Source organism: Cherax quadricarinatus, chromosome 39 (genome assembly GCF_038502225.1).
Source record: "Cherax quadricarinatus isolate ZL_2023a chromosome 39, ASM3850222v1, whole genome shotgun sequence".
Taxonomy (NCBI): domain Eukaryota; kingdom Metazoa; phylum Arthropoda; class Malacostraca; order Decapoda; family Parastacidae; genus Cherax; species Cherax quadricarinatus.
Window position 1 is genome coordinate 3,904,960 of NC_091330.1, and position 14,449 is coordinate 3,919,408.

Consider the following 14,449-nt stretch of genomic DNA (forward strand, 5'->3'; position numbering starts at 1 on the left):
TTATTATTGGGGAAACGCTAAACTCGTAGGGGTCATACAGCACCTCCCTTTGAGTATTACCAGAGCAACGGCATATTTACTCAGTATTACCATAAATAAAGCATCCACAGATTTACACAGTATTACCAGAAATAAAGCATCGACAAATCTACACAGTATTACCAGAAATAGAGCATCGACACATTTACACAGTATTACCAGAAAGAGGCACCAGGCAACAAGCGTAACAGTAGGAGGGTGGAACTTAAGGCTTGTAACTAGGGGAAGATAATTACCACACGCACACTGCTGGGGTAAGGTCAAGCGATTTATTTACTGCAATCTAAGGGCGTTATTATCAGAGAGAAAGAAGAGTTACAATTACAGGAGGAAGGGGGATAGGAAGGAGAGAGAGAGAGCGAGAGAGAGAGAGAGAGAGAGAGAGAGAGAGAGAGAGAGAGAGAGAGAGAGAGAGAGAGAGAGAGAGAGAGAGACAGACAGACAGACAGACAGACAGACAGAGAGAGAGAGAGAGAGAGAGAGAGAGAGAAACAGAGGTACGTGCATAAATAAAGACGGCCATCCATCAGAAATAACGGCGCTATTATTCAGCATTTGCATCAATGTTTTTTTTTTTAAGGGCCTGGAATCAGCGCAGATTTCGTGGGCAACTTTGTAACAGCCGGAGGAACAAGAATAGTGACAGCTGATTCGTTCCTTTCAGTGAAATCAGAAACCGAAAATCACTAAAGCTAATTTTTTTTTGTCGCATAATTATGTCAATAAAATATATCAAGATATAACAAAATGTAATCAAACCAGCCGAGTACAAAGACGTGAGTACAAAGGTAAAAATATTATCAGGGCAGCAAGCTAATGTTAGTGAGCAGCTAGCAACCCATTTTTAAATTATTACACATGTACTCGCTGTATAGCCCTTGTGGCTTAGCGCTTCTTTTTGATTATAATAATACACATGTACTCATGGATTAGTAGGTCATAAGAAGTGTCCGATACTTTGTTGAAAAGTTCAACACAGTACTAAATATACTCAAAGAGTACTAGGCACGTTAATACTAGAGAAACCATCAGAGTACCAAACATATCAGTAGTCCTTATTAGGTATAAGTCAAACCGCAGTGACAACCACGTACACAAACCGTGCATTTACCTTTGATGAGTTTCGAGACTTACTACGCTTGGAGCCATGGGTTCTAACCCCACCCGTACCCTGGTTTGTTTGCAATCCTGTTATTACGATTTGGCGAGTCATAAATTATTTCTCTCATCATTCTAAATCTCTATGATAGCTATTTATAGCTGTGTTGTTGGACGCAGTAATCAGCAAAGTGTTGAGCCAACTTTAGCAACTTACATGTTCCCAAGAATTCTGAAAGATGGCCCCCTTGATTATAATAATAATTTGAAAGATGGAAAAAAAAAATAGATTTCCACCGCGAGGAGAAACGACAGGGGACCAATAATTGGTTGGTTTATCGAGTTTAAGACCTCGCCACTATACAAAAGTTTTCAAGGCTGCATGTCACATGGACTCCACCATCTGCCATAGAATACCTTAATTCCTATATATACACTTCTAGTCACTGGACATCATTTTGTCCTCAAAGCTGTACGCTTGCTGTCAAGCTATCGTAATCAAAATCGTTTTTTTGCACTCGCTTTTAACTCTGGCTAGTAACCTTTGAACGCTTCTGCAGAAAGACTTAATTAACGTTTCTAGTATATTCACATCGTGTGTGTTATTACTCGACGTCTGACGTCAGGATGATGCTAAAGATAAAAGTTACAGCCCTGGTATTCCTTAGTCCACTGCTAATGACAGTTTCATCACCGACCCTGTAGCACTATATACCCTTAATTAAATTAAAATGTCACAATATGCACGTGAAAATCACACAAGAAAATATAGCGCTGACATTGTTCAAGGTTATACACGTTGCAACGCTTGAAGTGATTTTTCAACGATTTTTTGAAACCACAAAACCAGCTGTTTTAATGTTACCTCCCAAAACAATTAAGAGCAAATTAAGTGTTGATTTATAAGTGGTGGATAACAAGTGGCTATTCAAGAGGTGCTAATAGCCTAGTGTGGATTTCAACATGTTATCCAAATCAAATGTGATAATCTAGAAATTCTCACAATTTTACCAGTAGTTGACTGGGTCCTACACTGCTTAACCTAGACTAATAGGACTGACAAAGCAGCATTTAGTGTTTACTGTCTAGCCTTGGATACTACCTTACAGCTTAACAATATTAATAAATGCGCCTCAGTGGTATTGAACCTACTTGCAAGAAAATCAATACGAGAAGAGCAAAGTAGGAAATTTGAAATTAGCCTTTATGTATAAAGGCTTAGAAAATACTCGGCCAATACTGAATGACGGAAGTTCAGACTTATCGTAATACTTTACGATATAGGCTTATCATTATGAGTTCGCTTGAAGTGACGTCCGATATGGCTGATAAACATGAAGTCAAGTGCTTGCAAAAACTCAGTAAAGCTAAACGTTTAATGATCTGCTTTATTAATGATAAACGTTTCAGCGAAGTGTAGACATGATGACAATATGCTACATAAATAGATAAAAGTATGAAGAAAACGGATGCCGGTATGAATGACGGACAGGATGATTATGCAGCACCGTTCTTGCCATATATCTTGCAAGGTTCTATGAATGCGAAGGTCCAGTGGATACAGCCTCCACCTACGCTTTCCAAGGATTGAACGCTTTCTGAAATGCAATGCAGGATATCTATTCATTATTTTCACTTCATTTCCATGACGCTAAGAGAGATTTACAAGGAGTGGAAGAGCCAGCAGGCCGGACTGATAGCTACAGGCTGCAACTTTAACCAGCTGCGTGTCACACCAGGTGATGGAGGAGCAGCATGCGGAGCCTGACACTTCATGGCCCCTGGAACGAGGCTCAAAACTGGTATTGAGACAGTAAGTGCGCCAGGGCCTGGCCATGTTGATGTGTTGCCCCGAGAACCACAGCCCCGCCGCCTGCTGCCCGAATATCCAGGTCAGGCCCAGCCCATCGTTACTCTGGAATGGCTGCCTCGAAATTGGCTCTTTGGCGAGATAGTATCACAACCACTTCCTGGGAATATCAGCCAGGAAGGTAGCGAGGTGCCGGCACCCGCTCGGGTGCTGAACCACGATGTCCTCACACCGTATATAACCAGCGTGTGACTTCCAACGAATTTAGCCACTAAGATGTATGGGTCTCACCCTGCCTCGGTTACCTTTATTTATGTACTCTGCTTATTAGAGGAGGAATATACATATATTTAGGATGATTAAAGTTAAAGTAGCTTAACCTAGAGGATAACTATATTTACCCTGAGTAAGTGATTAGGAATGTCCAGCAGCGGTTATCGTTCTGAAACAGACGAAATAAACGGCCTTAAAATAGCGAACTTTATTTTACGAAGACGAATTAGCTGAGGACCGATAAACTGATACTTATTCTGCACTTTTTCTACACATTACCAAGCGTCAATTTCTTAACGTTTAGAGTTTACACATTTTACTTTTAGATTAAGAGAGGTTATATAAATCTAGATAAACCTATAAATAACTAAATCATTTTAATAATATAGTTGCGACACGTCAGTGTTGGAGTTGATATGAACCCATGTTTTTCACGCCTGGTGTTGGAGCATCAGCCCACGTTTTTCACGCCTGGTGTTGGAGCGTCAGCCCACGTTTTTCACGCCTGGTGTTGGAGCGTCAGCCCACGTTTTTCACGCCTGGTGTTGGAGCGTCAGCCCACGTTTTTCACGCCAGGTGTTGGAGCGTCAGCCCCTGCTGGCCCACCACAGCTATTCACGAGTTTGGCTCACGTCTGTGACGTCTTTGGTGTGTGTTATATACCCGACACATTTCCGGGCAACAAGTGTGTGGGGGCCGCTGCAGGACGCTGGACTCTGCCTCTCCCTCTCGGACCGGGAAGCTGAAAATTCGGATAACATTTGGCATGATGTTTAGGAAAAGAGGGAATCCATTTTTGAAACAATTCTTGAACTGTGCAACTAAAATGGGCGAGTTTTGAGAATAATATATGTCTAATAAAGATAAGTGTAAACACAAGTAGTCATTCGAAAATAATGTTTATGAGAGAATGAAATTACTAAAACAAAAATCACGCGTGACTGTGTGTGTATGTCTCACTGAGTGTATCACACACTACACTACATTGCTCACACTCACTCTTGGCCACTCTGGTTTAAAACCCACGACGCCGTCATCTAAACATTCATCAGAAAACCACTCGTTGTAGAGCTACACTGCCTGCCAATACTGAGTGCTACACGACCTGAAGATACTGAGAGAGAGAGAGCTACAATGTATGGGAACAGAGAGTGTGGTTCATAGTACCATGTAAACCGCTTCACTAACACGGGCTGAGGCACTCACTGGCTCCACGCTTCCCCGCACCATTAAGTAAGGAACGTTTGTTAGCTTTCATTGGTATTGGGCTGAGTTTAACGGGTCGTAGTATAGCGGGTGATGGCGCAAGGAGTCGTTTGCGGGGAGGAAACGACTTCTTTGTTGAGGCGATTAGGAAGTCGATGGAAGAGGTCGACAGGTCCTGCTGTCGATTATTGCATTCAAACAGGAGTACTAAACCTGTATGGGTCTTAGAGAGGCTGGGTGATGGGAGAGGGCGACTAAGAGTTGACTCGAATAAGACTGGAGCTCAGATTCCTTGGATCGTGAGTCGTTCTCCAGGATTAAAACAGCACTCTTGCAGGGTATTGTTTTAATCTTATTCTGCAGCTGCTGGAATGACTCGAAACTCCTGCAGTTTTCGTCATATCTGGAAAGCAAGACTATAAGACGAGATAGTCCCTAAGACGAGATAGTCGCTAAGAACACTAGGACTTTAGGACGAGATAGTCTCTAAGGCTAGATAGCCTTCAAGATGAGATAGCCTCTGAAACGGGATTGTCTATAAGGCCAGATAGTCTCTAAGACTAGAGAGACTATAAGACGAGTCCCTTAATTTTATATTCCATCAGAGTACACAGAATATGCCTTCACACTGGGCGCCATCCTCACTGAGACATTTATTGTGGATTTCTATACACCACAGCTGAGTTATCTCTATCTCCTAGTGTCTTGAGAGTCATCTCAACACAAGGAAGAAAGTGCAGATTACAACGTTATACATATTTATGAAAGAAAAATCATCTCCTTCCTCCGCCATGCATGTTGGGACCACTTTGAAAATTTGCTTATTCATGGTTAGACATACGTTTTTTTTATGGGTCTATGGGATCTGATCCAAACTAAAATAAATGTGTTTTGTAAATAGTGAACGTTCAGAAAGTGACGCTTAGTAATGCGTAAAAAAGGGAATGTAGTAAAATAATTGTTGGTTCCTGGTCGTTTCTCAGCTTCCGTAGGGTTCCCTACGTGTTTAGCGCTTCCCCGTGAATATAAAAGAGTAATCTTTGTTTTGCTGTGACGTTCACGGTCACTGCTACTCCACATGTCATCCTTCACAGTCATTGCTACTCCACATGTCATCCTTCACAGTCATTGCTACTCCACATGTCATCCTTCACAGTCATTGCTACTCCACATGTCATCCTTCACAGTCATTGCTACTCCACATGTCATCCTTCACAGTCATTGCTACTCCACATGTCATCCTTCACAGTCATTGCTACTCCACATGTCATCCTTCACAGTCATTGCTACTCCACATGTCATCCTTCACAGTCATTGCTACTCCACATGTCATCCTTCACAGTCATTGCTACTCCACATGTCATCCTTCACAGTCATTGCTACTCCACATGTCATCCTTCACAGTCACTGTTACTCCACATGTCATCCTTCACAGTCACTGCTACTCCACATGTCATCCTTCACAGTCACTGCTACTCTACACTGCCACACAAAAAATAGCTCCGTACCAGTTGCTGTTACGAGAACTGTGGTACTGACAAATTACAGACAACAAAACAGCAACATAAGGCAAAGAAAAATTGATCACTGACCAAACCATGTCTAAATTTTTTCCACGTCAAAGTATGCTAGGCGTTACAACGGAGGGGCCAACAGCAGCAACTTGTGCGATGGTTGCAACGTCAGTGGTGACAGTGTTAGGGCGGTAGCTGCAATGGCGGTATCGTCATAATCATCAGCAGTGGCGACATATTTCTATGTACCACGGTAAAAGCAATACCCAAAAGCATTTGCGTGTCAGAGGCCGCAGGTCACACTGTGTATGCATGAGCGGTGGCGGCCTCAGGCCATTAATGGTAATCCAAACCATATATATAAATCTTTTTGAGCTATGCGGAGAGAAATCACAGCAAATTTTGACAAAAGGGGAAATTTCCCGCTAGACAAACAAAAGAAATAGGAGGGGAAAGAATGCAATGTTCCCAGTCAAACAAAAGCCGCTGCAACCCGACCACACCCCAGCAAGGTGACCCACCCAGCATGGGTAGGTCAACATAGAACTAACACCGAAGCAAGCGGAGGTACCTGTATACTAACCTAACGCTGTATAAGTCTGACACCAGCTAAGAGCATAACTGACTGCCAGGTCAACACTAAAATGACCTCGTAGCTCAGTAAGTCGTAGGGATCAACACTGTCAGAGTAACATGACTCAAAAGTCAGTGTTATTAAGGTGTTGAATTAATTTTTTTTACACCGATGAATTTACAGACGACGAGTTGTTATTCTATATCATAGAAATTTCAAAGCCAGGTCCTATCTAGGGTATGTTTACACTACTACCGGGATGCGACCGCAACAGTCGCCTAACAGTTAGATACCTACTTGCTGCTAGATGAACAGGTACAACAGGTGTAAGGAATCATGTCCACAGAATTGAACCCATATCTTCTGACAGGTGCTACCACTTAAGAGATATATAAAAACGGTAAAGAAAAAGACTTGAGAAATTTAGACTTGACGATTTATAGTGATATATATGAATATTACAAATAAACATCACAGCATATGTTATTTTATATGCTTCCAGGACAAAGATGTATTACACACTAAACACACTGATAAAACTTTGTAAGCGTTAATAAATCCGTATATTTCCTGGTTTATCTCTCACATTTTTTAACTGACGTGTATATTTTTTCTCTTCTCAGAAGTGCTGTCACCTGTGTTGCGCCTCGGTGAGTATTTTCAACACTTGAATCACCACACGATGAGGGAGGACGAGAAATTCTGGGACTTCCAGAGTGTTGAAACTGAAATTTCATTAAAACGACACAAAAATTCACCAAAAAATAATTTAATCAAATAAATAAAACCATTATGCAGTGATAATATCACATATTGAAAATCGAAAACACTAAAATTCCTCCTGAAATGTGACTGATACTTTTTACTCTAAGATTATTCCTACCTTAAGACAGTCTCTGTTAAGTTGATGAGTATGTGGTCCGTTCTTCCTCTTGGGCGGGGTGTAACTCACATCGAAGTGAGGACTTGTTTCTGCTCGCAGAGCGGGAGTCTATATCCTTGAACGTCGTAGACACGCCTGGCGTCTACGATATTCAGGGTAGTGTAAACAGTACGCGTGTTTATGCAAATGTCCTCCACACTGCATCGCAGTTTACTTGGCCGTACTGCAGGTAACCAGACTGCACAGCTGACAGCTACATCCCACTAATTATTATCTCCACTAACTTGGAATTAAGGTATCTTGTAGCTCAATGACAGCACTCGGCTCACAGCAAACGCATCCTGGGTTCGATTTCAAGGCGAAGCGAGATGTAAGGGCATGTCCTACTACAGTGCTATTTGTTTACACCAGACATATCTACGTGTTAGTCGAGTGTTGTGGCTTACTTCCTAGTGGGGGCAGTATACCCTAGATAATGCTAGGCTTGAAAAGGAACTGAGTGTGATGTTTCAATTATCTTCAAGGGGAGGTGCCTGGCTTAACAAGAAAAATGAGGGTATCTCAAAGTCTTTGGATCAAGAACCCTTCGGCGGGATCAAGGCACACTTTCCTTAAGGGCCTGGGTAGGACAGCATCTCTTAGCTTGTAAATTTAATCAAAGTGTAATAAACACTAGTCACTGCTATTAACAAAGCCAGGTGGAGAACGCAGGTGGAGAACCCAAGCAGAGAACATACAACAAAAGAAATGCAAATTTTGTGTTTTTTTCGGCCTAAATCAGGTTTTATCCAGGGAAAGGAAAGACAAGTCCCAATCCTTGTTTCAAGAGTTACCGCCATTAAAGAACCTCCCTTGGGGGAAGCCTAACACACTGAAGAGGGCTTGTGTAAAGCTCGAAATATACAGTACTTATCCTTCCTTCCATTTTACTAGTTATATTTTCTCCGTGTGGTTTTGGTCGCGCGATGCAGATTTTCAACACAGTTCCTAACTAGTCTGTAATTAAACTGTCATGAATGAACCATGCCATCCCATCGATATTGAAAGTACATACCTATTCAGATGTTATCCTATTTATAAGTGAACATTTTAGCCAGGCAAATGGCACATCCTAAAGGGAAAAAAATATAAGTAGTAGAAGTCCCAGATCAATGCTGAAGTAGAGAGTTTTGGTCTCTGTCTTCCGGAAGTGACATAACCGCGTTGGAAAACATTCAGGAACTGTTCCTAAAGTGAACACTCATTCATACATGAGTCCATGTGTCCGTCCATGTGACCGTCGCCGTTCCCTTCAGGTAAACTCTAACCGATGGCTGCAGTATCACCCGGAAGTTATTGAAACATTAAATGTTTGATCCTTTTGGAGTTACAGAAGTGCTGGATCTTCTGCTCTTTTGGAGTTACAAAAGGGCTGGATCTCCCGTCCTTCTGGAGTTACAGGAACATTAAATATCTTGCTCTTCCGGAGATCATAGGGGCGTTGGACCTCTCGTCCTACTGGAGTTCAAGGAACGTTGTACCTCACCTCCTTCTGGAATTACAGAAGCACTACATTTCACGCCTTTCTGGAGCTACAGAAGGCAGGAGCCATCATCCTGCGGGAGTTACAGTAGCGCTGGATGAGCTACAGAAGGCAGGAGCCATCATCCTGCGGGAGTTACAGTAGCGCTGGATGAGCTACAGAACACTGGCAGCTACAGAATACTCGACACAAGACTACAATTCATTTCGTTATAACTTTTCTGCGAAACAAACAAATTTCGGGACAACAAAGACACTAAGAAAAGCCGGAAAACATCGTTGTTTTAGAGTACCTGTTGTCTCGCCGGTTCTTCTCAGCATGTTGCCTTAGTGTGGATTTCCAAGTCCTCTCCTGTCTGTCATATATTTCTGTGTATTTGTGTGTATTTCTTAGACATGAAAAACAGACACACATGCAGTGTAATACTATGTTTCGCCCACATAATGGGCTTTATCTAGCCACAAACAGGACTTTAGCAGAAAGTACATGAGTATATATAAAGAGCATAGTGACTTGGAGAGTCAGGTGGAGGATGCAGAGAAGGTTGGACTTGAGACACGCCTACTCCTAAGCTTCCACACATGGTTGCTTTGCGTTTCCTCCATACTTGCCTCTTCGTTCATATGCCCATATAATATCTTCATTAACCTGCTTCTCTCATTCCCCGGCCCAAATTCCTATTTCATTCACTACTCTTCTCTGTATCACCACTAACCTGCCTCTACACCTGCTACTTCCTTACTTCTCTTACCATACTACTCTCAGCCTTTCCGTTACTTGTAAAACCTCTTCACTGTGATCTTCTTAAACTCGAAACATCTCTAGTCTCTCGAGAATTCAACTGAAAGATTCCATGTTCAAGACTCAGACGGGCAAAACGTATGGAAAAGTTTTCCTTACATGTTTGTTGCCTCTGCTTACTTAGCAGTAAAAACAGGTAACTCTCTGTTAGCCGACTGTTGTACGTTGTATTCAGGGAAAAACTGCTGTGCAAACTTGTTAAAAACTTCAGGACTGTTGGCAGCCATATTCCGAGCAAAACTGAAAATGTGAAGGAAAACTCTGGAAGTATTCAAAATGTTTGATGAAGGGTGTCCATGCGGTGCATCTAATGTTTATATATATATAAATTACAACAGCCAACATTTTCTCGTCCGTCAGCTTCCTGTTCATCTCTTTACTTCCACACCCATTGGCAGTAGCCTCAGCTCACATACTGAGGGACCAGATTTCGGTTCCAGGACGAGTGGAAATCTTGGGCATGTTCCCTTATATATCTGTTGCCACTGTTCACCTCGCAGTAAGTACCTGGGTGCTGACCGATTGTTGGGGAGAGGACTAAAGAGTCCCGACAGTAATAACCTAGTCTGGCGAGAGTCAGTACGTTTTAACTGGAATGCAGTGTCGACAAGGTTGGTGACACTAAACCACTTAGAACAAAACAAGGCAAAGCCTGGCTTGAGAAACCTCTTTGAAAGAACGAGACGTTGTGTTACTTAAGACTGGTTCTTCTCTGTCTTTGTACTTGTACATTTTATCCACTTTTCCCTTCATCCCTAGTATTCTGACCTTTTCTTCATCCCCAATATCTCTCATTTACTCCATCTCCAATATTACTTCTGACCTCCCTTTCATCTCCCATTTACCCCCCTCCCTTCATCTCCAGTATCACTTCTGACCTTTTCTTCATCTCACTTACTACATCTCCAGCATCACTTCAAACCCCCCCCCCCTTCATCTCCTGCAAAGCTTATTACATCATCTCCAGCATCACTTCTGACCTTTTCATCTCCTGCATCTTCACTTACCCCTTTATCTCCAGTATCACTTTTAACCTCCCCTTCATCTCCAGAATCTCTCATTTCTCACCTCTCAAGAGTAATTCCCAATTCATATCTTCCCCACTTGATACTCAGTAGATCTGTAACAATGTTGGTAGAATTACCGACGATACGTTAGGTAAAGGGAAATAAATTACTTTAAACACCACTAAATTTACAGGCAAGAGATCTTATCCTATCTCAGTTCATTTCGTAAACTAAATCAGTCTGATGTATACCACGCCCAAGGATGCCACCCACGAGAGTCTTCCAACGCCCTAGTACCTATTTACTGTTAGATAAACAGGGGCAACGGGTGTACGGATTTATGCCTAATGCCTCAACATGACCCAAAATTGAATCCTAGTCCTAGATAATACAAATGCAATTTTTTTCTTTTTGTGGTACAAAATAATGCATTCCTACATTATTTTGTACCACAATATTGGTAGACAGAAAAGAAGTCAGTGTATTCACAGATTATGTAATTAGCCTTCACACAGTTTAAAATATTCTGGTTGACACCCTCCAAGATGGGTCTGATCGAGAAGTTGCAAAATGGGTTAAATCAAGACCTGGCAAGGTGGGGCAGGTCAAGACCTGGCAAGGTGGGACAGGTCAAGACCTGGCAAGGTGGGACAGATCAAGACCTGGCAAGATGGTGCAGGTCAAGACCATGTATGGTGGGATAGGTCACGACCTGGCAAGGTGGGGCAGGTCAAGACCATGTATGGTGGGGCAGGTCAAGACCTGGCAAGGTGGGACAGATCAAGACCTGGCAAGATGGTGCAGGTCAAGACCATGTATGGTGGGACAGGTCACGACCTGGCAAGGTGGGGCAGGTCAAGACCATGTATGGTGGGGCAGGTCAAGACCTGACAAGGTGCGGCAGGCCATGACCATGTATGGTGGGGCAGGTCAAGACCTGGCAAGGTGAGTCAGGTCAAGACCATGCAAGGTGGGGCAGGTCAAGACCTGGCAAGGTAGGGCAGGTCAAGACCTGGCAAGGTAGGGCAGGTCAAGACCTGGCAAGGTAGGGCAGGTCAAGACCTGGCAAGGTAGGGCAGGTCAAGACCTGGCAAGGTAGGGCAGGTCAAGACCTGGCAAGGTAGGGCAGGTCAAGACCTGGCAAGGTAGGGCAGGTCAAGACCATGTATGGTGGGGCAGCTCAAGACCTGGTAAGGTGTGTCTGCTCTGCCTGTGGCTGGTAGCCTGGAGGCCACGCCCTTGTCTCGTCATAATGAGATACAGGTGTTTCCAGGTAATGAGGTCTCTACTTACCTCGAAATTTGATGCGTTAACGAGCAACACTATTATAAAATGAAGGAGTTTACAAAATTAGCTTCACCATCATTCACACAGCATTCACCATCATTCACATAATCAGATACGACCGCTTAGATGTCACTCCAAACAGCCAATATCTTTATTTAAATGATACATAGAACATATGTTATATGCTTACATATCTATGAGTACAGGAATTTACATATATGCAGCATTGCAAAATGATTGGAGAAACCCTAATTTAAGTTGTGGAGCTACTTGAGCTCTTTGGACGCCAGTCGGGTACCCAACATGCAGAAGGCATTTCCTCCGTGGATCGCCACACTGAGGCGCTGGAAGAGAAAGGTGGGAGCCCTAGGATCTCTGATCTCGATGAGATACGAGCCCATCTCCTTGAGGAACCCCATGACATATTTTTTCCCAGGAATCAAAGGTTTCTGATCCTATACGAGGGAAGTGGTACTGGCAGGCCAAATCTTTATACATGTTGAGCTTGTGAATTTTCCTGTGATCAGCAGAACCTTCTTGCTGATTAGCACTGTAAGAGATGTAGTGTCGGCCAGGGTATATGCACAAGTATAGCCCCACCCCACAACCCTTCCATTCTTCCAAAGGTATAATATGATCCTGTCAGGGATGCAGGCAGGCACATCCTGGGTGATGGGTTGAAATGATCGAGGTTCTCTCTCGGTTGGACACAGGGCTGTAGCAAAGCTTCTCCTGGTCACGTTGGCCTCACTGCGTCTAACATGCCAACCTTCGGAACTTGAAGAGTTCAGATCATGCAGACCGTACTGGTCGTCTACCACTCTATCGCATATACACTTGTACCCAGTGTGAATTAGGGCAGCAGGGCTGAGAGACACTGTGATATGCTGGGCCTAAGAGCCAAGTCATGTGCCATAACTTGGCTGTTCCAACTGGACTGTCTATGAGCTGAAGTTTCAGCTGGTCTCGTCGTCTGCACTGATAGTGTGTCCCCATGCTAGTGGCAGTGGTGTAATCAGGGTATTTCATTCCTGCTTTATTGCATGTATGTTCCTTTTAGCATTTCCTCCAGTGGCTCCTTGGATCCAGTGGAGGAGGAGGACAAGATTGCAGAACAATCCGGGGGGTTGTATGTATGCTCAGTCCGTCTAATCTGATTGGTATCGTGGCTTTCTCCCAATGGGATTCACCCAGGGGAAAGGTTTAGGTGTATATATATATTTTTTTTATTTTTTTATTATCACACTGGCCGATTCCCACCAAGGCAGGGTGGCCCGAAAAAGAAAAACTTTCACCATCATTCACTCCAACACTGTCTTGCCAGAAGGGTGCTTTACACTACAGTTTTTAAACTGCAACATTAACACCCCTCCTTCAGAGTGCAGGCACTGTACTTCCCATCTCCAGGACTCAAGTCCGGCCTGCCGGTTTCCCTGAATCCCTTCATAAATGTTACTTTGCTCACACTCCAACAGCACGTCAAGTATTAAAAACCATTTGTCTCCATTCACTCCTATCAAACACGCTCACGCATGCCTGCTGGAAGTCCAAGCCCCTCGCACACAAAACCTCCTTTACCCCCTCCCTCCAACCTTTCCTAGGCCGACCCCTACCCCGCCTTCCTTCCACTACACACTGATACACTCTTGAAGTCATTCTGTTTCGCTCCATTCTCTCTACATGTCCGAACTACCTCAACAACCCTTCCTCAGCCCTCTGGACAACAGTTTTGGTAATCCCGCACCTCCTCCTAACTTCCAAACTACGAATTCTCTGCATTATATTCACACCACACATTGCCCTCAGACATGACATCTCCAATGCCTCCAGCCTTCTCCTCGCTGCAACATTCATCACCCACGCTTCACACCCATATAAGAGCGTTGGTAAAACTATACTCTCATACATTCCCCTCTTTGCCTCCAAGGACAAAGTTCTTTGTCTCCACAGACTCCTAAGTGCACCACTCACTCTTTTTCCCTCATCAATTCTATGATTCACTTCATCTTTCATAGACCCATCCGCTGACACGTCCACTCCCAAATATTTGAATACGTTCACCTCCTCCATACTCTCTCCCTCCAATCTGATATCCAATCTTTCATCACCTAATCTTTTTGTTATCCTCATAACCTTACTCTTTCCTGTATTCACCTTTAATTTTCTTCTTTTGCACACCCTACCAAATTCATCCACCAATCTCTGCAACTTCTCTTCAGAATCTCCCAAGAGCACAGTGTCATCAGCAAAGAGCAGCTGTGACAACTCCCACTTTGTGTGTGATTCTTTATCTTTTAACTCCACGCCTCTTGCCAAGACCCTCGCATTTACTTCTCTTACAACCCCATCTATAAATATATTAAATATATATATATATATATATATGTATATATATATATATATTATACAAATAAAGATCCAAATTCTCAATTCAA

General features: G+C 43.2%; 1 protein-coding gene across 4 annotated transcripts in view; it reads left to right on the forward strand.

Annotated features, from left to right (window-relative positions):
* Positions 1–14,449, forward strand: part of LOC128696412 (CCN family member 2) — a 188,780-nt gene that overhangs the window by 63,994 nt on the left and 110,337 nt on the right. For 3 of the 4 annotated variants that reach the window (XM_070092289.1, XM_070092291.1, XM_070092292.1), the window contains exon 2: positions 7,138–7,164. The exons of the other annotated variant lie outside the window; for it this stretch is intronic. The gene's annotated coding sequence lies outside the window, so the exon portion shown is untranslated. The remainder of the gene's footprint in view (positions 1–7,137; positions 7,165–14,449) is intronic. 4 annotated transcript variants of the gene reach the window in all.